We start from the raw sequence: 23,472 nt of genomic DNA, 5'->3' as shown, positions 1-23,472 counted from the left end.
CTGATCTGTATGTCCGCCCAACTAAATTATGTGAGTGGACATACATGTCAACCTTTGATGGCCCTTAGTCCCTCGGGCCATCGTAGGGGTGTAACCATGGCAGAGCCGGCGTAGTCTTTGTTCTTACAACAAGGACCACTCACAAGTAAATCGGGCAGGCGGACCATTATGTTGGCGGAAAGGATACTCAGTCGCCATTGCGACGGAGTAACCTTTTCGCCAATACATAAATTAGGCCCAGAAAGTCTCACCTGGCACATAATGTAAAGCTAGCTCATTTACTCATCAACCTCCGTTACAGTATATTTTTAACTCTATATATATCGATAAATATCTATAAGAATTTATGTAACATATTATCAGTTCAACCAAGCATGGGGGAAAAGCTAGAATAGAAGCCGTTTTAAATGACAGAGCATTACTGAATTGTGTGCATTGATCTAAAAAAAAAAAACTGTTACGTATGAGCATTGTCAGTTCTCCATTCCCAAAAGTGGGTTTGTATCTTTGACATATAAAATCTATACAGCGCACTGCAATAGTCCAATGTTTTAGGGTACTAATTTAACCAATGATCTTTTGGGTACTGTTCTCCAAAATTATTGAAGTTTGAGAATTAACAAAGTTTTAAACTTGGGTAGGGTTGCAAGCAAGTCACTCAATGGGAAGACTGGCGGTACCCAGATAAGTCATTAATAGAAATGTGAAACTTTGCAGTGGGGCTAAGTTGCAAAAATGTATGCAGGGATTGTCTGTGGAAATTCTTGTATTTGTTAGGATGCTATCAAGCATCAAATGATGGTGTCCTATTGCCACCAAAGTATTGGGGTCACTCACTATATTTCCCAAAGCTCAAAAGGAAACTATGACCTTTTTGGGAAAAAAGGAAATCGGGCAGGAGCCTCTCACTCTTGCTACTGAATTATGCTCATATAGACAAGTGCTTTAGCAATAATAGAAATAGCTCAGCTAGTATAATACACATTAGGGCAAATGTGAGACACCACACATCCCTAATTATTAGTTCAACCCCTAACTGAGATAGAACTAGTTGTCCTATAACAGTATCATTAGCTTGCTTGTAATCCGCAAAATCACGAACTTTAACATGTACTCATGCTTGAAGTGGAAACTCTGTAGTTCAGCATTCTTCTCACAACCAGCCTTATGTAAAACCCCACCCCAAACACGGGCATCTTACATACCTTTCCTATGCACAGTGCCCTGTGGAGTGAGCAGAGGTTAGCTCACACTCAGCTCCTGTTTTGTTACATAGGGCAGTGAACAATAACTCTTGCTGAAGACATAGGAAGTGAACAGATTACTACTACTTCTAGCCCTGCTTTCTACAAGGCAGAACTTGTAAGGTCATCTTTGCTTGTAGCATTTCAGCTGCTTTGTTTATTATAAGAGATTCAGAGAATGGAACATTTCTCTTATCTGGTCTGTTAACGAGAGCCTCATAAATCATGACGATCAAGGAGACATTTTATTCGCTGCACAATTTGAATGCTGCTAGTTAGGAAAGTAAGCATGCTCTTTGTAGGCCTGTTTTTCGATCACCCACTCTAATGGATACAATGCACACAAGGCAACCACGTTAACATACACCAATTTTTATATACAATATTGAAAAACATTTTAAAACCCATGCCACACCTGACAATTGGGGACCTTTGGTGCATTACATACAATGCATTTGGGTAGATATGAGGAAGGTGTGGCCATAAGTAATAGAAGGCATGAGTAGGGAAGTTACTACATTAAACAGACCCTTGCTATTTCCTAGCAGATGGATACTGCCCCTCAATATTGTTTGTAGAACCAACAGCACCGGGTGGTGTCTGGCATCTTCACAAGAGCAGCATTGAGATAATTCTTTCTATCGCCACAACTATGTTTTTCCAACTGCGCGCCTTAATAAACCTACAAAAGTGAAATACAAAATGGTGACTAACATATAAGGTGTATGCACAAGCTGAGACTCAAGGCCTTCGTTTGAGCGCCAGTGCTGAGATCTTACAAAATGGCTGCTGGCTGAAGAAATATTTTTGCAAATAGTGTGCACACAGGTGAGAGGGTGGAGTAAAACTTGCACGAATGGAGACGAATGCCCAATACCGCTCCATGGCACACTTATTGTTGCAGTAGTAATATATGCATATGGAGGCGTTTACTGGACAGTGTTCAGTCTCATTCACCACATGCAAAAATACTGGTGCACTTAACTTGATAAGGACCTGACTGATGCTCGACATTTTTTATTTAAATTAATAATTTATTGTTTCCCTTTACTATATTGTTTTCAATCTAAATTGTCTGTGATGTCTCAATAAAAAAAATCAATACAAATTAATAAAAAAATAAATTTGTGTGCGTTACATTCTCTTGTGGCTGTGAGAAGCCTTAAATTGCGTACCACTGTTCAAGGGTAGAGTAATGCAGGGCAAATGGGTCCTTAGACCTGCTTTAAAGGTCCATATGAGCCCCATAAAGTTTTTATTGAGGTGAACTTTGAAGTAGAGGAAACTACAAATATTGGAAGTAGTAACACGTTAATAAATATTTGACCGTTTAATTTGGTGACAAAGTTTGGCATGAACAACTGTGCTGTGGGAGTTGATTTTCCAGCCTGATGTGATTCGTGTCCTTCTTTTTGGGAGGGCACTTTGAAAGATAAAAACAATTTTACTAGTAGTGCTGTTTAACAATGTAGGCACATGCATATCTTAATTGCACTTATTTAGTATTTAGTGTGTGCAATAATGTTTGCTTCGATGCTAGAATGTAAATACATTTAACAAAGTATAGTTTTGGCTCTAAGCTTACTGCACGTCCTTATATACAGATTTATTTATTTCCTAAGTTTTTACTAACAAGGTTTTATTTATACTTGTTTTCCCACATCCTTGAGTGTTTGCATACTTGGACTTTTTACATCCTTAGCTTTTCATATCTTTATTATTTTTACGTCATGATCTTCACATCCTTGGGTTTTCACATTCTGTGTTTCTGCAGTTTTAGATCTTTAGGGCCTTATTTATGAGCCCCTTGCCCCAGTTTTGCGCCGCCGTTGCGTCACTTTTAGTGACCCAGCAGTGCTGTAAATAATGCGCCATGTTGCGCCATATTTACGAAGTGACGCATCTAGGCAGATGCGTCACCTCTTAAGCCCCTGTGCTACATTATACCTGCGTCAGGTATAATGTATGCAGGGTGGGCGTTCCCCCACAGGAAAGGGTCGTAGGAGTGGAGCAGCGAAATCTATGAGATTTCGCTGTGCCACGTCTAGAACACCAATGTGTCACAACCTTACGCCTGCCTCATGGCAGGCGTAAGGGTGACACAGGCCCTTTCACATGGGGCTTGCCCCATGTGAAAGGAACATTGCTGGAGTTGCGTCGGGCTTCCGACACAACTCCAGCAATGCGCCACTTTTTGCGCTGACAGATACGTCAGTTATTCTGATGTATCTGTCCTTCCTTGCGACATGATGCGTCATATGGTACATATGACGCATCATTGGTGTCGCAAGGAGGGCACACTGAGAAGTGGCGCATCGCTGCTGTCACGCAGCAATGCGCCACTTCTCGTAAATTAGGCCCTTCGTTTTTTTCTCATACTTGGCTACATTTACATAATTATTTTATGCATGGTTGTGTTTTTTACATCCTTGGCTTTTTATGTGCTTGATTTTCTACAGCCTTGGTCTTTTGTTATATATTCTTAATTTGCAATAGAAGCTTATCGATAGGTCCAATTACACACCAGGATTTTACACTCTTCTTTTGCGTTGTAGCAGTTAAAAATTTGCGCTAGTTACCTCATACAAACAAGAGACTGCCCCACACGCAGAGGATGAAAGAATGAGACAGAGAGCATGCATGAACTCCACCGAACAGGGGAACTAGACTAAAGGCAACAGAGATGTCTGGGAATCCCAAACGTAACGGACACATTTTGCAGACAAACAGGCTGAACGTCTGAGGGCTGAGGCACCTCAATTTCGATAAGGAGAAACCGCTTGCCTTCTGTCGTCTAATAGTTTTCGATCACACATTGCTATGTCATTACTTGAATTAACAAACATTGAAGACATATAATTTAGTGGTCACAGCATGGGTTTCCTTTTGTTCAGAAACAGATCAGGCCAGCTAAATGAGTACTCAAATAGGGTTTATTGCCTACATAATACATGGCCCATGACAGAACACTGGAAACTTCCTTAAGTAGTCCAACCCGCTCTGCTCACCTAAAAGCTAACATGGATGACAGGGCTTGGGTGATCCATTCGGTCAAAGCCATTACAGTCTAAGGGACATTTATTTAAAATAGAACGATGACTTCTTTTAACTCTATATTTGGCTTTGGGAAGCCCGCACTGTTTTTTACAAAAATGGCACACAATGATATTAAAGGGCATTCATGAAGAGTCAGTAAATATTTTATTGTAAAATTAATTAAAATCGTTACATTCAAGATAATACATCTTTATTTAAAAATTGAACACACACGTCTGAAACAACAGGTCCCTCATTTACAGAAATTAAAATGCAGTCAGTGGCAATAATATCAAACACTAAAAATATTGCTTTTGCCTCTATTCATCTTTTTATGGAGCTATCACGAAATCTTTCAATTATGCATAATGCTTGCTAGTGATTAATGTTCCGACAAAATGCAGCTGCATTTTTACAGTGCGGATATAGTTTGCATTCAATAATTCAGATAGCCAAAAGCTCCTCTGTCATTAAAGGCCTGCACAGAAACAGAATATGTAGTAGTAATTCATAACATTGGGAGCAAAGTATTATTTGGGAATGACTTCCAGCAACTGCCTGTAATACAGATACCAGGGAGCCAGACTCACAGGCAATTATAAGCAGTCCTAAAGAACAATTTACTTACCTTCGGTAATGCCTTATCTGGTAGAGACATGATCTAGCCGCAGATTCCTTACCTTTGAACTTCCAGGTGTCAGGCTGGATCAGGAATATTTTTCTTAGCAATAACCTTGCACACCTGTAGGTGGCAGTGGTAGACTCCATGCGACGTGGTCTGAGTCGTGTTTGTGGTTGTAATGACATCTGTGTCGTCAATATACCCCGAAAATCCGGCACACTGATGTCAGTACTTTTCACAACTTTACACACCAGTATTGCAGAGCCATGAAATGAATGGTCATGTGTTAAGAAGACAGCTAGGGCACTGAATGGCAACAGCCCTGACACTAACAACAGTTCAGCGTACAGGGAGGATGGTGGGTCGGTAAGGAATCTGCGGCTAGATCATGTCTCTACCAGATAAGGCATTACCAAAGGTAAGTAACTTGTTCATCTGACAGAGACATCTGGCCGCAGATTCCTTACCTTTGAACAGATATCCAAGCAATACCTCCCCTGGAGGTGGGACTGCAGAAGGTTTTAGACCACAAACTCCTGCAGAACAGAGCACCCAAACAGGCCCTCTCTGCGACCCTGAGAATCAAGGTAATAGTGTTTAGCAAACGTGTGCAGAGATGCCCACGTGGCCGCTTGGCAGATATCCGCAATTGGAACCCCCCACTGGAGGGCTGTGGTCACTGCCTTCACCCTGGTTGACTTGGCCCTAAGGCCTTCGGGAGGCTGCTTCTTTGCCAAGGCGTAACAAATCTCTATGCAGAGGATAACCCAACGGGAGATTGTCCTCTTTTGAACAGCACGCCCCTTCTTTGCTCACATGTACCCTACAAAGAGTTGGTCATCCACCCGGAACTCTTGCGATCAAGGTAGAACGATAATGCTCTTTTTGAGTCCAGACGATGTAGACGCTCCTCTTCTTTGGAAGGATGTAGAGGCGCATAAAAAGTGGGCAGAGTAACGGACTGTCCCAGATGGAAGGGATGGAAGGGAGCCACAACTGTGGGCAAAAAGGGTGTCCTAGATCTTAGTACCTCTTTGTCCGGAAAGACTGTCGGGTTTGAAGGCTGTGATGACCGTGTCTGCAGTTTGCTCACCCTTCTGGCAGAGGTAATTGCCACTAAAAAGGCTGTTTTGATAGTGAGCAACCATGGAGGGCAGTTGTGCAGTGGCTCAAACAGTGCACACATCAAGAAAGTAAGGACCAACTTAAGGTCCCACTGTGGCATAAGAAAAGGAGAAGGGGGAAACAAATGGGTTAACCTCTTCAAAAACCTCTGCGCCAAAAGGGGCTTAAAAAGGCAAGGCTGATCTGGAAGCCAAAGAAAAGATGAGAGGGCCAAAAGGTAGCCCTTCAGAGTACCCAAAGCAGATACCAGCTAGGCCAAGGAAAGGATAAATAGGAGAATATCAGACGTAGAGGCATAAGGGGTCAAAAGACCGTTCTGAACAATATGTACAAAACCTGTTCCATCGGCAGGTGAATATCGATTTCATGGAGGGATGCCAGGCTGCCAGAATAACTTCCCAGACTTCAGGTGGAAGGTCAGAAGTCGCCAGCTGTCACCGTTCAATCTCCACGCAACAAAGGAGAGTGGACAGGTTTGGGTGGAGGACCCTCCCCTGCTGCTGCAACAGATGATCCTCCTGAAGGGGCAGCCTGATCAATGGATCAATGCTCATTGCCAGAACCTCGGGATACCAGACTCTCCGTGCCCAGTCCGGAGCCACAAGACCGACTTGTGCCCGGTCACTCCTGATCTTGAGAACTTGGGCAGGAGTGGTATGGGCGGAAATGCATACAGGGCGGCTTGAGCTACACTCACGACAAAAAGCATTGCTGAGCGAGAGCCATCTTGGAAACTCCAAGGTGCAAAACTGCTGATATTGCACGTTCTCTTCAGAGGCAAACCGATCTTATCAAGGCTCTCCCCACCACTGAAAGAGACCTTGTACCACCTCCGGATGGAAACACCACTCGTGATCCACATGGCACCTTGGGCTGAGTAAGTCTGCCCTGGCGTTTAGAGAATAGGCCAGATGTTGAACCACCAGGGAAATGCCCTGTTGTTCCAACCAAGTCCAGAGATGCAGGGCCTCTTGACAGTCCATGACCCCATACCGCCCTGTTTGTTGTAGTACCATATGGCGGTAGTGTGGTCTGTGAACACCTGAACCAGCCTTCCCTCGATGGACAGTAAAAAGGCTTTCAGTGCCAATCAGATTGTCCGAAGCTCCAATAGGTTGATGTGGAGCTTGGCTTCCGCCGTAGACCAGAGTCCCCTGATCTCCACCTCGCCCGATGGCCACACATCCGTCACTAATGTGAGATCTGCGTGAGGAAGGGAGAGGGTTCTGCCTCTGACCCAATGGCAGTTTGTCAGCCACCACTGCAGGACTTTTACAGTGACCACTGATATCTGAACCAGGTTGGTGTGGTTTCCATGATGCTGCGCCCACTGGAACTTCAGGTCCCACGGCATGCCCCACCTTGCATGGTCCACCAGCAGGCTGCAGGAGGCCATGAGGCCCAACAGCCTGAGTCATTCTTACCAAAATAGAGGCTGAAATATCGGTATCATAGCCTGAATATCCTTGACTCGCCGTTCGGGAGGGCAGGCCCGAAATTGCACAGCGTCCAGAACCACTCCAATGAAAGGGAGCATCTGAGAGGGAATAGGGTGCGACTTCTGCATTCACTGGGGTTCGCTATCAAAGTGCAGGAGGTTTGAAGTAGTCTGGAGGTAGGAGAGGACTGCTTGGGACAAGCCCGCCTTCAACAACCAGTCATCGAGATAAGGGGAAAACTAGAACCCCTGGTCTCCGCAGATGAGCTGCGACCAACGCCATCACCTTTGTGAATGCCCGAGGGGCACTGTTGAGGTCAAAAGGGAGCACTGCAAACTAAAAGTGCTCATGCCCCACCGTAAATGGCAGGTAACGACGATGGGCAGGCTAGACGGGGATTCTAAAATAAGCATCCTGCAAGTCCAGCGCTACCATCCAGGGTCCAGGGTAGACAGGACCTGAGCTAAGGTGAGCATCTTGAACTTCTCCTTTTTGATGAAGTAGTTGAAGACTCTGAGGTCGACGATAGGATGAAGGCCTCTGTCCTTATTTGGGACCAGAAAATAGTGGGAATAACAACCACAGTCTATTTCTGGCCTGGGGAACAATTCTATAGCTCCCTTGGCCAAGAGAGTTTTGACTTCCTCGCATAGTAAGGTAAGGTAATCCTCCATCAGCCGACAGTACACTGGAGGCATGGATGGAGGGGTAGTCTCCAAGGGGAGGGAATAGCCCCTTTGGACTATTTGCAACACCCACCTGTTTGAGGTGATGTCTTGCCAGTAGTGGAGATGATGACATATTCTGTCACCAATTAACCGTGAGTGATCCTAGGGGATCGTACTAGGATGGTTTTGCAGTGGAGGAGGGGATTGTGGCTTGGCTCAAATTCTGGCTTCCAACCCTCGGGGTTGCTGTGAACCACGTCCATGGCCCCGCAGAGGTTGCTGAACTTGCGAGGCCCTCTGGCCGGAATAGGGTTGGCGCAGTTGGTAGCCCCTTCTGTAGCCACCAAAGGAGTGAAAAGCAGACACAGGTTGAAATGTTGTAGTGAGGTCCTATGACTTGGTCGTAGCCTGCGAGTCCTTGAAACATGATCGAGTGCGGCATCTACTTTGTCTCTGAAGAGACGGGAGCCATCACAGGGCTTGTCCATAAGATTAGCCTAGACATCTGAAAAACCAGATGTCCTCAGTCAGGAGTGGCGACGGACGGCCACAGCTGTGGGAATCGCTCTGCCCAGTGAGTCTGTTATGTCCAAGCCACATTTAATGGTAAACTTCGCAGCATCTCTCTGATCTGAAATGACATGGGAGAGTAGAATCCGGTCCTCGTCCGAGACTCTGGGCAGCACCTGCGCAACTGTGTCCCGTATCGAGTGGTAAGAACGGCCCAAAAGGCATGCAGTGTGTTCACCGACCGCAATGCTAGACTGGTAGAAGAGAACGATTTCTTCCCAAAGCTTACCAGTCTCTTTGATTCCCTGTCCGGTGGTGAGGAAGGGAACGCGCCACGGTAGGTGGAAGCTTGAACCACCAAGCTTTGTGGGCGGTGAGGAAAACTGGGTCGCCCGGTGCAGGGCGATGGTGGCGGGCAGTAGTTCTGGTCACAAGAGCCCTTGTGCTTGGCTTGGACCAGAAGAACGTCCGTCAAGGCCCTTATTGAAAGGCAGCAAGGGTTCCGAGCTGGAGACACCAGGCTGAAGGACCTGTCAAGACTGGAGACTTGACTGCCACCGTAGGAAGCCACAGGTCCAAAACCTCCGCACCACCATAGCGAATGATGCCCCCTCCTCTGTAGCCAGGTTGGGGGGGGGGGAGGGGGGGGGGGAGACAACATGCCAGAATCTGGGGAGGTGTCCAGACCACTGGCATCATCTAGTTCTTCATACCAGTCCATGTCCTGAGGTTGCAGGATTTCTAACGGGTCCTGCCCCCCCTCCCAATCTTCCTCATCCATTCCACACCCTTCAGAACAGAGCAGGTTAAATAGCATGGAGCGGTATGGCTCAGTCCGCGCCTGTTTCGATGACACAGAACCAACGGGGACTCCTCCATCCTAACCTGCAGGGCACGAAAGCACGCCGGCAAGGTCAGGCCATACCAATATGGGACACATGGCATCATGGAACTCTGCAAGATGAGTGGGAGTTGCTCCCGGCCCAGGGAAGGGAGGGAAATGAGGAGCTGACTCAGGCACCTGCTCCATGGAGCACGGCCTCAAACACAAAGTTTGCTCCATCACATACACGCGACAGACGTGGCAAAGATGAAGCACATTTCGACTTCTTGTGATGCCTCTTACCTGACGTCTGGGAAGAAGATGGCTTCGACCCTCCAGAGAGGTGCTCGGACCTTCCTCTCGACTGATACCGGGATCGAGATCGACGGGGTGACTTGCAAAGGCGCATGTCACCGACCCGCGATTAGCTTTAGGGACTGCTTCCTCAAAGCTTTTGGTGCCATGGCCTGGCAATCGGAGCACAACTGTGTTGTGGTTGCGCTCCAGGCAGCAGAAACACACAAAGAGGGGGCCCGTGACCAACATGACACGGTGACAGGCGCCGCATGGCTTGACCCCTGCGGTCTTATGCTAGACTTCCCTAGCACACCAAAAGAGGTCGACAAAAAGTCAAAAAAAAGTCTGTCAAAAAATTATAGCGGTTAAGCTCTGTTTGACGGATCTGCGCTGGCTGGCGTGGAAATAAAAGAACTGACGTCAGGGCACGCCGGAGTGGCAGTTATATTGACGATGCGGACGTCACGACAATGAAGAACACGATGAATAAGAATTCACAAACCAGGATGTGCAACTTGTACATCGAGTGGGTTGCAAACTGTTCTACATTTTGCGGTGCGACTGATGCACTAAACAGTCACATCACAAAATGAATATTCACAGGAGGGTGTAAAACCTTCTACATTTAAAGTGTTAATTAGACCGGAGAAATTTTTTGATCCAATGTAAATTGCAAATGCACAAAGGGAGGTCTGCAAAAAATATTTTTTTAAGCTGATCATGTCCTGTAAAGGGATACAGTATGCTTTAAAAAAAAAAAAATTGCATCACTCCTCTATTGGAATTCCATTAGCCACCTTCTTCAAAACCCGCTGCAACATATACAAAAAGCCACCGAGACCAGCACCCTCCCGGCCTCCTTATCTTGCAGACAAGCTCATCATCTCAGGTAGCTCCGAAGAGGGAGCTGACCCCCGCCATATGCTATGGAGCTGCCCTCGGATCGGGGCTTACTGGCGGGAAGTGTGGACGCTGCTTTGCGATGTTACGGACAGGGAGATTGAATTTGGTATAGGTCCATGTTTGTTACACTGGTTTCCCCACACCTCGAAGACTAAGATAACTAGTAAATTTATAGATCTAGGGCTGGTACTGGCCAAGCGGGAAATTACTGCTAATTGGAAGGTGCAGCGTGGGCCGAGATTGCAGAAGTGGAAGGCAGAATTTATTCGGTGGGCAGAGTGCGAGACGGTTCTTCGGCTGCAAACGGCTACCCGAGCTCATAGTGATAGGGTACTGGACTCAGCCCGAGCCTGGAGAGCATTAGCAGAACTCCTGAAACCCACAGACTCTGATATTGTTGGAGACTCGGAGATTAGTGAAACACAAAACCTGCCCTCCTCTGGGTCTGGTTAGCATGATGATGGGAGAATAGGCGCTACCCCAATTAGTCTATCAGTGGTCCTGTGTTAGGAAAGTTTGAGGTGTACCTTACAGTTGTAGGAGATGCTATCATGAGTAAAGAACTGAGTGCCTTGTTATGTATCCAACCAATAAGTCATGCCGGCTGAGTTATGGGAGGGGGGGGGGGGGGGGGGAGGGTGGAGGGAATGTAGCATAATATAGGTTTTAGGTTTTGAATGCTCGTTTTCTTTATTACGATATAGAGCTTCCGATTGTATTTCCTTTTATTGATATTGCCACATTATACCTTGCTAAGGAAATCTGATGGTGAAACTTGGGGGTGGAACGCCACAAGGTTTTTCAGTGAACGTGGGTAATTCCGCTTGTAAACCGTCAGTTAAAAAAATAGATATGATTGTACGAAGAGGATTGTATATTCGGAAATTTTTACGTGCGTGGAGGCTCCTGATTGAATTGTCTCTGAGCAATATAAGTTGTTAATCAATAAATATATTTTACAAAAAAATCATCTCAGGTAGCTCTCGGCACAGGATCCCATCAGAACATGTATTTTTATACACACATACATATAAGTATGTATGTGTTCATATATTTTTACATATATTTGTGTGTGTGTGTGAAACACATACATATTGTTATATATACATACAGATTAAGATACATGTATATGTCTGTGTGAATATATATATATTTATATATACACACACATATACATACATACACATACACACACACACACATTTGCTCTTAATAACCCTTAATTCCATACCCACTTCGAACCCTAAAAAAATTCCCAAAAATGCTTACCACCCAAAAACCCATCCCCACCCTAAAGCCTAAAAATTCCCTTGCCACCCAAAAACCCAAACCCAAGCTAAACCCTAAAATATCCTTTGCCCCAAAACCCAATACCTACCCTAAAGCCTAAAAAAAGCCCTTGCCACTCAAAAACCGACACACACCCTATACCCTAAAAATTCCCTTTCCACACAAAGACCATTACCCACCCTAAAACTTCCCTTACCATCCAAAAACCCATACCCACCGTAAAAAAACCTTACCACTGAAAAAGCCCATCTCAACAAAAAAACAACACCCACCCTAAATCCACCCTTACCCTAATATATATATAAATATATATCCTACTGCCGGTCGCCAGTAGGTAGTTACAGTTAGAACCTAGTTTTCATAGGGAAAAGCATTTTATTTTGACTTGTGTAGAACTTTGGCGTCGTTTGACCAATCTTCATGAAATTTTCCAAGAAAAGTGTCAAAGTAGCTTCTGTCTGTCATGAAACGTTTGTGCCTGATCCATGCAATGGGGACCTAGAAATATGGGCATGAAATAAGTGTGTGTTTGTAATGTTAATTCCCATAGGAACGCATTGTCGAACCTACAGCCTGAACCGCTGGACGGAATTACACCAAATTTGGCAGAAAGGTAGGTGTTGTTATGCAGATTGTTCTTTTTGTTATGTGGTGCAAATATGTTCAGTAGATCTTGTGAAATTAAATCCGAACAATATAGTAATATCTCTGGCTGCAGATATTTCATGGCGATTTTGCAGTGGTCGTGGTTAAATCACAACAACATCACCGTAAATCGTGAATGCATGCACCAACCGGAATGCTCCGATTGGCTGGACGCAACCTGAACAGAAAGTTGCTGCCGCCATTTTATTGATCAGGAACTGTACCCGGAGCTGGAAATTTGTGTCAAAGCTAACATAAGGAGTCAGGGTGGAGATACTCTGTCCCCATGTTTGAGAAATGGCGATATTAGTGACCAGATATGGGTCCAAAATTATATATATATATATATATATATATATATATATATATATATATATATATATATATATATATATATATATATATATCGGCCAAGCACTCTCCTCTCTCGTATCCGACCAGCTGAGCAGAAGGGAGCACGGACCACAAGATTCTTTTCAAATATCTGTTCGTTTATTCAAGACTTAAACAAACAAGGCAGCCATTACGCGTTTCATCCCTCCTGGGGGACTTGATCACTGCCGGTCGCCAGTAGGTAGTTACAGTTAGAACCTAGTTTTCATAGGGAAAAGCATTTTATTTTGACTTGTGTAGCACTTTGGCGTCGTTTGACCAATCTTCATGAAATTTTCCAAGAAAAGTGTCAAAGTAGCTTCTGTCTGTCATGAAGCGTTTGTGCCTGATCCATGCAATGGGGACCTAGAAATATGGGCATGAAATAAGTGTGTGTTTGTAATGTTAATTCCCATAGGAACGCATTGTCGAACCTACAGCCTGAACCGCTGGACAGAATTACACCAAATTTGGCAGAAAGGTAGGTGTTGTTATGCAGATTGTTCTTTTTGTTATTTGGTGCAAATCTGTTCAGTAGATCTTGTGAAATTAAATCCGAACAATATAGTAATATCTCTGGCTGCAGATATTTCATGGCGATTTTGCAGTGGTCGCGGTTAAATCACAACAACATCACCGTAAATCGTGAATGCATGCACCAACCGGAATGCTCCGATTGGCTGGACGCAACCTGAACAGAAAGTTGCTGCCGCCATTTTATTGATCAGGAACTGTACCCGGAGCTGGAAATTTGTGTCAAAGCTAACATAAGGAGTCAGGGTGGAGATACTCTGTCCCCATGTTTGAGAAATGGCGATATTAGTGACCAGAAATGTGTCCAAAATTATATATATATATATATATATATATATATATATATATATATATATATATATTTTTTTTTTAAATCGCTCGCAATATTCGCGACGATGACGCGACGGCTAGCATGACCCGCCAGTGTACCGTACAGAGATGTCGCAAATATTGATGAAAATATAAAAAAAATATACATTTGTACATACTCACCTGTCGCTGTCCCAGACTCATGTATGCACTCACAAACTCACTCAGACCCTTTGCATACCTACTTATACATACAGTCATGGACCCACTCAGATACTCATGCACCCACTCAAATATGCACTCAGGTACTCATGCACCCATTTACAGACTCACTTGGAGAGTGACACACCCATGTACAGACCCTCTCAGAGACTCACGAACCTACTTAGAAACCTACTCATACACTTATGCCCACAGTCTCACACCCAATTAGAGACTTACACCCTCTCAGAGACCCCCCTGGGCACTCATTCACCCACTCACATACCCACTCAGATACTCATGCACGCACTAATAGACTCACACAGAGACTCACACACCCACTTACACACTCATGTATGTACTGACAGTCCTACTGAGACACTCATACACCCACTGACAGACCCACTGAGACACACATACACTCACTCATAGATCCACTCACTCATAGATCCACTCAGACACTCCTACACCCACTCACACACTCACACAGTCACTCAGGCACTCAGGCACTCAGTCACTCAGTCACAGACCCTCTTAGGGACCTATGCACTCACACACCCACTCATCCACTCAGATACTCATGTACCCTCTTACAGACTGACTCGGAGAGTCACGCACTCATGCACAGCCCCACTCATAGACTCACACACCTACTTAAAGACCCACTCACGTATGTACTCACAAGCCCACTGAGACACTCATACAACCACTGAAAGACCAACTGAGACACACATACACTCACTCATAGATCCACTCAGACACTCCTACACCCACTCACACACCCATAGTCACTCACACTCGCACACTCTCAGCCACAGACCCTCTTAGAGACTTATGCACTCAGTTACTCTCTCACCCACTCAGAGACTCTTACTCACCCACTCAAAGACTCACGCATTTACTCACAGACCCACCCAGACATTCACCCTCCCAGTCAGAGACCGACTCAGATACTCATGCATACACCCATTAACTCACCCACTCAGAGACTTGTGCTTTGACTCACAGACCCATTGAGACACTCATACACCCACTCACAGATCCAATCAGCCACTCATACACCCACTCACAGACCCACTCAGATACTCACACACCCATACAATCACTCACACACCCACAGACTCACTCAGATATGCACACACTGACTCACTCACCCACTCAGAGACTCACGCACCCACTCAAAGAATCATTCACATATCCAGTCAGACAGTCATATACTTACTTACAAATAGACAAAGGCACTCATGCACCTAGTCACTTATCAACTGAGAGACTCATGCTACCAAACTCACAGACCCATTGAAACACTGAGGCACCTAGTTATAGATGCATTGAGACAGTCACACAGTTTGTTGCAGAACCATTGATAGACTGATGCACCGTATCACAGATCCACTGAAATACTTTTACAGTGAATGCGAGACTTACTGATACAGTGATGTAGGCAGGCAGAGGTTCCACTGAAAGAGTTATACACTATGGTACAGAGATATTAAGGAAGTTATGGATGCTGTTATAGAGTCTTTTAGATAGAAGTGTGTTTAGCGTGTAGGTTATAATCTATTTTGTAGTCATCGCGAAAACAGAAAATCGGGTTTAAAGATGGTTTTTACACAAACTCCCTAGAAAAATATGATTTAACACATTGCACTAATAACCCCTTAGTGTCTAAAATACTGTAAAATGTGTGCATATATGTGTTTTACACTTTATAAAAAAAAGGCGCCATTGTGGCATTTACTGAAGCCATCACGACTCTCGGAGTAATCGCGAAAACAGAAAATCGGTTTAAAAGATTGTTTTTATACAAACTCCCTTACAGTTAAACTGCACTAACAAACCCCTAGCGTCTAAAATACTGTAAAATGTGTGCATATGTGTTTTACACATCTTAAGGGTGCAAAACTTCCAGTGTCGCTGCAAACAAGGAAAATGCATTTTAGATGTACTTTTCTAGACTAATGTATACAAAGGGGAAAGTCAAATCAATATCTTACAGAATAGCTAGACTCAAACTTTAAATAAAACATGTCTATATGTGTTTAACACTTTGTCAAAAAGTGAAGTCATTTGAGATGTCATCAGTGATGTCACTAACCATGTCATGAGTGATCTAATATGTGAGGTCATAAGCAGTGCATTGTGGGGACGTGAGTTATAACTGCTTAATTTCTCTGGTTTTGTACGACGGAAATGTCAGCCTAACTATAACGCCCACGTAACCTTTGTTTTTTATCAGTGAATATATATAGAGGGACGTTATAGTTGGGCTCAGATTTCACTTGTACAAGACCAATGAAATTCCTTAGTTATAGTTATTTTTTTTAAGTTGAAATTTCCTGGAAAGAAAACCTACGTCACAAGGACATTATAGTTAGGAAATAGAATTTTAGAAAACGTAGAAGTTCACTGAAAATACCAAAGGTTATAGGGATGTTATAGTTAGAAAGCAGAATAAAAAAAAAAACCTTAGAAGTTCACTGGAAAAAAAAGATTAAAGGGATGTTTTAGTGGGGATGAGGTTTCACTCTTCCGAAACCAGTGAAATTCAGCAGTTGTAGTTATCTGAGGTAAATATAACTTTTGCCTCCACAATGCACTGCTTATGACTTCACATATTACATCACCTCAGACCTTTATTTTATCAATAGAATGGAGAAGGGTCATGTGGAGGCCCTTTCTGGGCATTACCATGCCCAAGGGATCACCTTCTTTCCCGGGGTGTATTAAAAGAATAGTCCTGGGAGGGGGCCCCCCCTTCCCAGGCCAATTTCGGTCCTGGGTACGCCATCACCCAGCTTCCGGCCATGTCTACCTGGGTGCCCCGGCTCCATCAAGGGCACCAAGTGTGATTTGATAGGGACCGAGGGGAGCCTTAATGCCCCCACGGTCCCTGCTGGTTCCCAGTTTCCTGCTGGAATCGTATGCAGGGAGCTGCTTAATGGCAGCTCCCTGCATGCAAGAGCAACCATTTCATCTGTTTCCCTGCCTGTATGACAGCAGGAGCAGTTTGACAGCTCCCGCTTGCTGGGAGTGGAGTTATGTTTGCTCTTGCTGGGCGGGAGCTCTTACAGTCCCCGCAAAGCTAAGGCAAACAGCTATTTCCCGAGGGTGGGCCCCTCAGGAGATAGCAGGAGTTGGACCTGGGGGGGTGGCTGTCCCCAGGGCCATTAATGGCCCCGGGAGGGGGGGGCGCACGGCCCCCCTCCTACACGTTTCACTGGCTGGCCCCAGGAGGTGGTGGTCGTCATTGGGCCCGTATATGGCCCGGGAGGGGGGCACGTGGCACCCCCACCCAGTTTTAAATATCTTTGGCCCCAGGGGCTTGAAACAACCCCGGGCAGGGGTCTGCACAGCCCCCACTATTTAAAATATAACCCCGTGGAGGTGGTGGTCCCAGGGGCTCAATAAGCTAAATGGAGAGTCTGTGTGGCCCCTCACCTGACACTATATTAAATAAAGCCCCAGGAAGGTGGTGGTGTCTGGTGCTAAAAAGACGCTAGGGGGGCTCTGTGCATCCACCACCGTTTCTTTTATTTTATGCTCACATGCCCTCTCGACCTGGCCCACCCAGGGGCTATAGTGTAAACAAGCACAGGAGACCGCGCTTGTTTTTTTTCCTATCAATTTTGCTGCAAATTCGCTCTTCCACCCACGATTTTGTGGCAAAATGAAAAAAACATATTTTTAACCCCCGGTGGGGTCACCTGTAGGACCCCACCACCAGACATCGGGGTCAGTGTATTCCTACCCTGCCCACTTGACTTTTGTTGGGACTCAGCTGAGTCAGAGTCCTAAATGGCTACCCACACTTCCAGGCTGATGAGTTGGCAGCCAATCAGATTTCAGCACTGGGACCATCGGATCCATGCCCCTAGATATACAAATTTGGTTTTCGTTTAATATCTCCAAAACGTCTGAACAGATTTACACAAATCAAATTTCTGGCCCAAGAGCTAGCTTTTTGCCAAATTTGGTGTAATTCCGCTCAGCAGTTTGAGCTGCAGTCGTGTTCAAACCCCTATGGGAATTAACATGGGGGAAAATTTGTTTTGGGACCCCCCTTATTCTCACCCCCACTTGATGTGTATATATATTTTTTTTTTCCCCACTGAGAAACCAAAGGTTGCAGGGACGTTATAGTTAGGCTCAGATTTCACTCGCACAAAATCATCGAAATTCAGCAGCTATAGTGACCTGAGCTAACTATAACTTACGCCCCTGCAATGCACTGCTTATGACCTTATATATTACATCACTCATTTATTTCTTTATAGTATTTGTAGAGCACTAACAATCATCCCTAGTGGTATGTCACAGCGCTGATAACTACCATTTGCTACAATAGTTGGGCAGAGCTAGAGATCAAATACAGGGGCGTATTTGTTAGCGAAGAGCAAAGTTTCCAGTTTATTTCTGAACAAGAGTTAATCCTCGGCACAGCAAATATCAAGAGGGACAGAATTCCAGTGGGTAGCAACCACAAAAGTAAAAGAATGGTCACCCATTCCGGCCTTCATGATCCTGATTTCTTTGGCTAAGGCCAAGTTGGATGATCTTAAATTTCTTAAAGGTTTGTAAAATGTGACCCTATTCCGGAGGAGCAGAGGGCCGGAATCATGCAATGACCTGTGTGTGTGGCAGAGTAGCTTAAACGGAGCCCTATTGCACATAAGTAGCCAGTGCAATGTTCTTAAACATGAAATCACATAATCATTTCTGCCTTTATTGCAAATACGTTTTGCAACAGCGTTTTGGATTGTTTGAAGGCATGTGAACAAACAGTCTGCCTTACCCATATACAAAGCACTTCCTAAATCCAGATGGCTGACAAGGAGTGCCTAAACAACCGTGAGATGCTAGTCAATCAGGAGCCATCAGAACAAGTTTGAGGAGTTTTAGCAGACCAAAGCAGTTGCCACATGTAGATAGCACCTGGTCTTGCATCACAAGGGATTGGTTGAGAATTTCAAAAAAGTTTGCTACTTTTTTGGGGACTGGTACAGTACCAAGCAAAGAGGGCACCAAGAATCATCCCATAAATTTTCAGCACCTAGAAACAGCCGAAGATGATAATCTCAAGGAATTTTTTAATTTACAGGTAATCAAGGGGAGCAAGGCTTATAAACAAAAACTGTATATAGAGTCAACATATAGGACATCACTTGGCTTGGGCCACAAAAATCTAGGGTACCCAAAACATAGTCACTCAGATTAGAGATCCGGTTTCGGATATGGTAGTGGATTCTGAAGATGACATTGCAGGGGTATTTCTCCGGCATTTCAAAATGATCTACGAGGAGACGCATGAAATAACTCAAGCATCACTTACACGTTATTTTGAATCAATAGAAATGCCCACTATCTCGATGTGTATTCGGGATTTTCTCGATAAACCTATTTCACAAGCTGAAGGCAGTAACGCTTTAAAAAATTTAACTAATGCAAAAGCCGCAGGTAACGATGGTATCCCTGCTGAAGTTTTTAACACCTTTGAACCCTTGCTTCTTCTTTTTCTTTCGACATTTTTTAATCTGATAAAAAATGGCAAACCTATGTCTAAATATTCTAAAGAAACGGTAGTGATCTGTTTTCTTAAGATGACAAGGACCCCACCACTTTTGGCTCATATAGACCCATAAGCCTTTTAAACATAGACTAAATAATATTTATGAAAATCTGGGCAGCAAGGTTGACTCCTGTTGCACAAAAGGTGGGCCATCAGAATCGGATGTTTTATACGTCATCGACCAATGGATTCCAACACATTTTTTTCCCCAAGCTATTGACTACCTGTCAGTCAACAAGGTCAAGGCAGCAATTTTAATGCTTGATACAGAAAAGGCATTTGACCTTGTTGACTGGCAGGCTCTGTTTTTTTATACTGTCTAAGATTGGTGTGCCAGAGCTACTGGTTAAAATGATAAAAGAATTGTACTCCGGCTCAGAGGCTAGAATTGTGATCAATAAGGAATCGGCAGGTATAGTTAAAATCCGGCACGGGACCAGACAGCGATGCCCTCTGTCCCTTCTTTCGTTTTCACTTTTTATAGAGACTTTGACAATAGAAAAATCGCAATAATTGCCAGATAGTGCCTCCAGTAGTGGCTATGCCAAAGATTAAATTATTTGCAGACGATATCATTCTTTATCAGCTGAGACGTCTAATATCTTAAATGCATTTGATGAAGTAGCAGCTTTTACACGAATAGGTGGATATAGGTTAAATCAAGCAAAAACAGGGTGCTCTGGTTTAATGCCCCTTCGGTATCGATGCCTTTTATTCGTCAATAGACTATGTCTAAAAACTATTAGTACTTAGGTTTATATGTAACTAGCCATTATGACCAGCTATATAGGCTAAATTATGAAAAAACATTGGCAAAAGCTAAGAGGCTTTTATATAGATGGTCTCGTCTTACTTTAAACTTACATAGGTCATGTATCGTTGGTTAAAATGTCTATTTTACCATTATTTGTATTTTTGTTTACTCACATACTGATTAAAATTCCTAGAACATATTTTATTGAACTCCATAAATTAATTAGGAATTTTATTTGGGCACATAAACAGCCTTGAACGTCCTTAGCAGTTTTACAACTAGATACATCTTTTTTTCTTGGGGGGGGGGGTATGCCCTTCCAAATTTAGAGGTCTACTATCAGGTCGCATTATTGAATTCTTTGGTTCAGCTCCCAATGATACCATCTACATTTTTTTTTTGTAAAATTCCATTTTGTTGGACGAGAGTGCAACTCAACTTCCCATCTTTCTTCGTTCCTCGAAATTTCCCCCCCAAAAAAATCGAGGTATAATTCAATATCGGACCTAGCTTGTCGTATAAAAGTATTTTTTAAATTACATAACATTCCCAGATATATCTTCTATACTAAAATTAATGAATGCCAGGCTCTCGCCTGCAGCATTCTCTGGGTTGTTTGCACTTATGGAAGGAGGCGAGTTTTGAATGTTTGGGGGATTTTTTTAGTATATCCAATATGATTACTAGCAAGATGTTATCCCAGCAGCTCGGCCCTAGGTTTGCAGTTTTGTTATTTAGTTTCAATCAAATATCCAGCTTTTTAAGAACAAATTATGGCGTGACTAATAATACAGCTTTAAGGATATTACATTAACTATATGTTCAGGGCCTAAGTGGAGTCGGCAACTGTTATTCTTGCCTAGCACAGTTGGGGGAACAGAAAGCGCTTGATAACTTTTTCCCTAAACTATTAAAAGAAACAGCAGCTTCTATGCAAAGTAGGTCACAAAGCCCTGAGAGCTGCCAATTATAAAAGAATGACCTTCCTGTCAAAATGGTTAACTTTATACACCGAAAAGACTGAATAAGATGTACCAGACTTCCTCAGAATTCTGTTTTAGGTGTGGGGTTCCAGAGTTAGGGTTGTGGAAATCATATTTTCTTCTATTGCTCCGGGCTGCATCAATTTTGGTCCGATGTTTTTCAAAGGATTAATCAATCTGTGGCACTAACAGCCCAGACTATTCCTACTCTTAAATTAGTTATTTTTTCTTTATCAAAAGACTGTAGGAGACAGTCTCACACACTGCCGGCAGGTCTAGTAGAATCAAAGCTACTGCCTTGCCCTGATCTACCTTCAGACTGATGTTCTACAACACTGCAAGGAGGGTGCTTCTCAGTACTGTTGTTCCCTCTAAAACCCGACTGGGAAGGGTCGAGCATGGTCGGTGACTTCACTGATGACATCATACAGTGAGTGTAAGTGTTTTGAAAATGTTTTGAGACAAAGATATATTCTAAGCTACTGCAGAAGTTAAATTACTATTGTTTCTGTACTGAGTGATACTATTTCTATCATATATCATCCGAGTACCTGTGTGATTGTCTGAATCTGTGCGAGTGGCTGCAAGGGTGAATAAGTGGACGTGTGAGTAGCTGTAAGTGTGAGTGAGTGGCTGTACTGGTGAGTAAGTGGGTGTCTGAGTGGCTGTAAAGGTCGTTGAGTTGAGTGGCTGTGTGAGTGGTGCATGGGTGAGTGTCTGTGTGGGTGGCTCTATAAGTGGGTGAGTGGGTTTAAGTGCCTGCATGGGTAAATAAGTGGCTGTGTGAATGGCTCTATGGGTGTGTAAGTGGGTGTATGGGTGAGTGAGTGGCTGTAATGCACAGTGTCTGTGTGAGTGGCTGTAGAAGTGAGTGGGCGAGTGAGTGCCTGTATGCATGAGTGAATGGGTAAGTGGTTGTGTGGGTGAGTGAATGCATGTATGAGTGGCTGTAATGGTGAACTAGTTGCTCTGTTAGTAGCTGTATGGGTGAGTGGCTGTATGGGTTAGTGAGTGGGTGTGTTGGTGTCTCTATGAATAAGTGAGTGGGTGTGTGAGTGGTTGTATGGGTCAGGGTATGTGAGTGGTTGTGTGAGTGGGTGTATGAGAGTTTCAATGGTGTATGAGTGGTTGTATGGGTCTGTGAATGGGTATGCGAGTGGTTGTGTGGGTAGGTGTATGGGAGGTTCTATGGGTGTGTGAGTAGTGGTTGGATGATGTCATCAGTGATGTCACTGATCATGTAATGAGTGATATGTGAGGTCATAAGTAGTGCATTGCAGGGGCATAAGTTATAATTATCTCAGGTAAATATAACTTATAATTTCTATGGTTTCATATGAGTAAAGTCTGAGCCGAATTATAACGTCACTGTAACCTTTGTTTTTTTTCAGAGAATTTCTACAATTTTTTCATTGTTATTTCCCAACTATAACATCCCTGAAACCTTTGTTTTTAGTGAATTTCAAAGTTTTTTTTATAATTTATCTCCTAACTGCAACCTGTAACCTTTGAGAGTGTGCGTGTGTTGGTGTTAGTGGCTGTATAGGTTGATGAGTGGGTGTGTGAGTGGCTGTATGGGTCTATGACTAGGTGTGTGAGTGGGTTTGTGGGTGCGAGTGGCTGTATGAGTCTGTGAGTTGGTGCGTTGGTGTCTGAGTGGGTGTATAAGTGAGTGTCTGAGTGGGTCTGTGGGTGGGTGTGAGAGTATCTGAGTGGGTTTGCGAGTGCCTCCATGAGTGTGTGAGTCAGTGTGTAAGTGAGTGCATGAGTGACTGAATGAGTGCCTGCGTGAGTCTTGGAGTGGGTCTGTAAGTGGGTACCTGAGTGGGTATGTGAGTGCCTGCATGAGTTTCTGACTGGTTCTGTGAGAGGGTGCATGAGTGCCTCTACGAGTGGGTATGTGAATGTCTGAGTGGGTGTGTGAGTGGGTGGATGAGTGTCTGTCTTAGTGTGACTGTGGTTTTAGGGGTATATATATATATATTATCCTGTTATATCAACACTCTCATACTTGAACAAATTCAGTCTTTGTGTATAAGCTTTTGCTGGCTGCCTATGACAATGTTTATCACTACATTTCCGTATTTCAGATTGCATGAATTACCAACTATACGTATTTTACATTTGTATTACGTTTTCTATAATCTT

General features: G+C 43.9%; 1 protein-coding gene across 1 annotated transcript in view; it reads right to left on the bottom strand.

Annotated features, from left to right (window-relative positions):
- LOC146867917 (arylacetamide deacetylase-like 4) overlaps positions 1-23,472 on the bottom strand; it is a 119,186-nt gene that overhangs the window by 48,613 nt on the left and 47,101 nt on the right. The window lies entirely within an intron of this gene.

This window comes from Triturus cristatus, chromosome 1_2, assembly GCF_964204655.1.
Source record: "Triturus cristatus chromosome 1_2, aTriCri1.1, whole genome shotgun sequence".
In the NCBI taxonomy this organism is placed as follows: Eukaryota; Metazoa; Chordata; class Amphibia; order Caudata; family Salamandridae; genus Triturus; species Triturus cristatus.
This window is presented reverse-complemented; position numbering and strand designations above follow the sequence as displayed.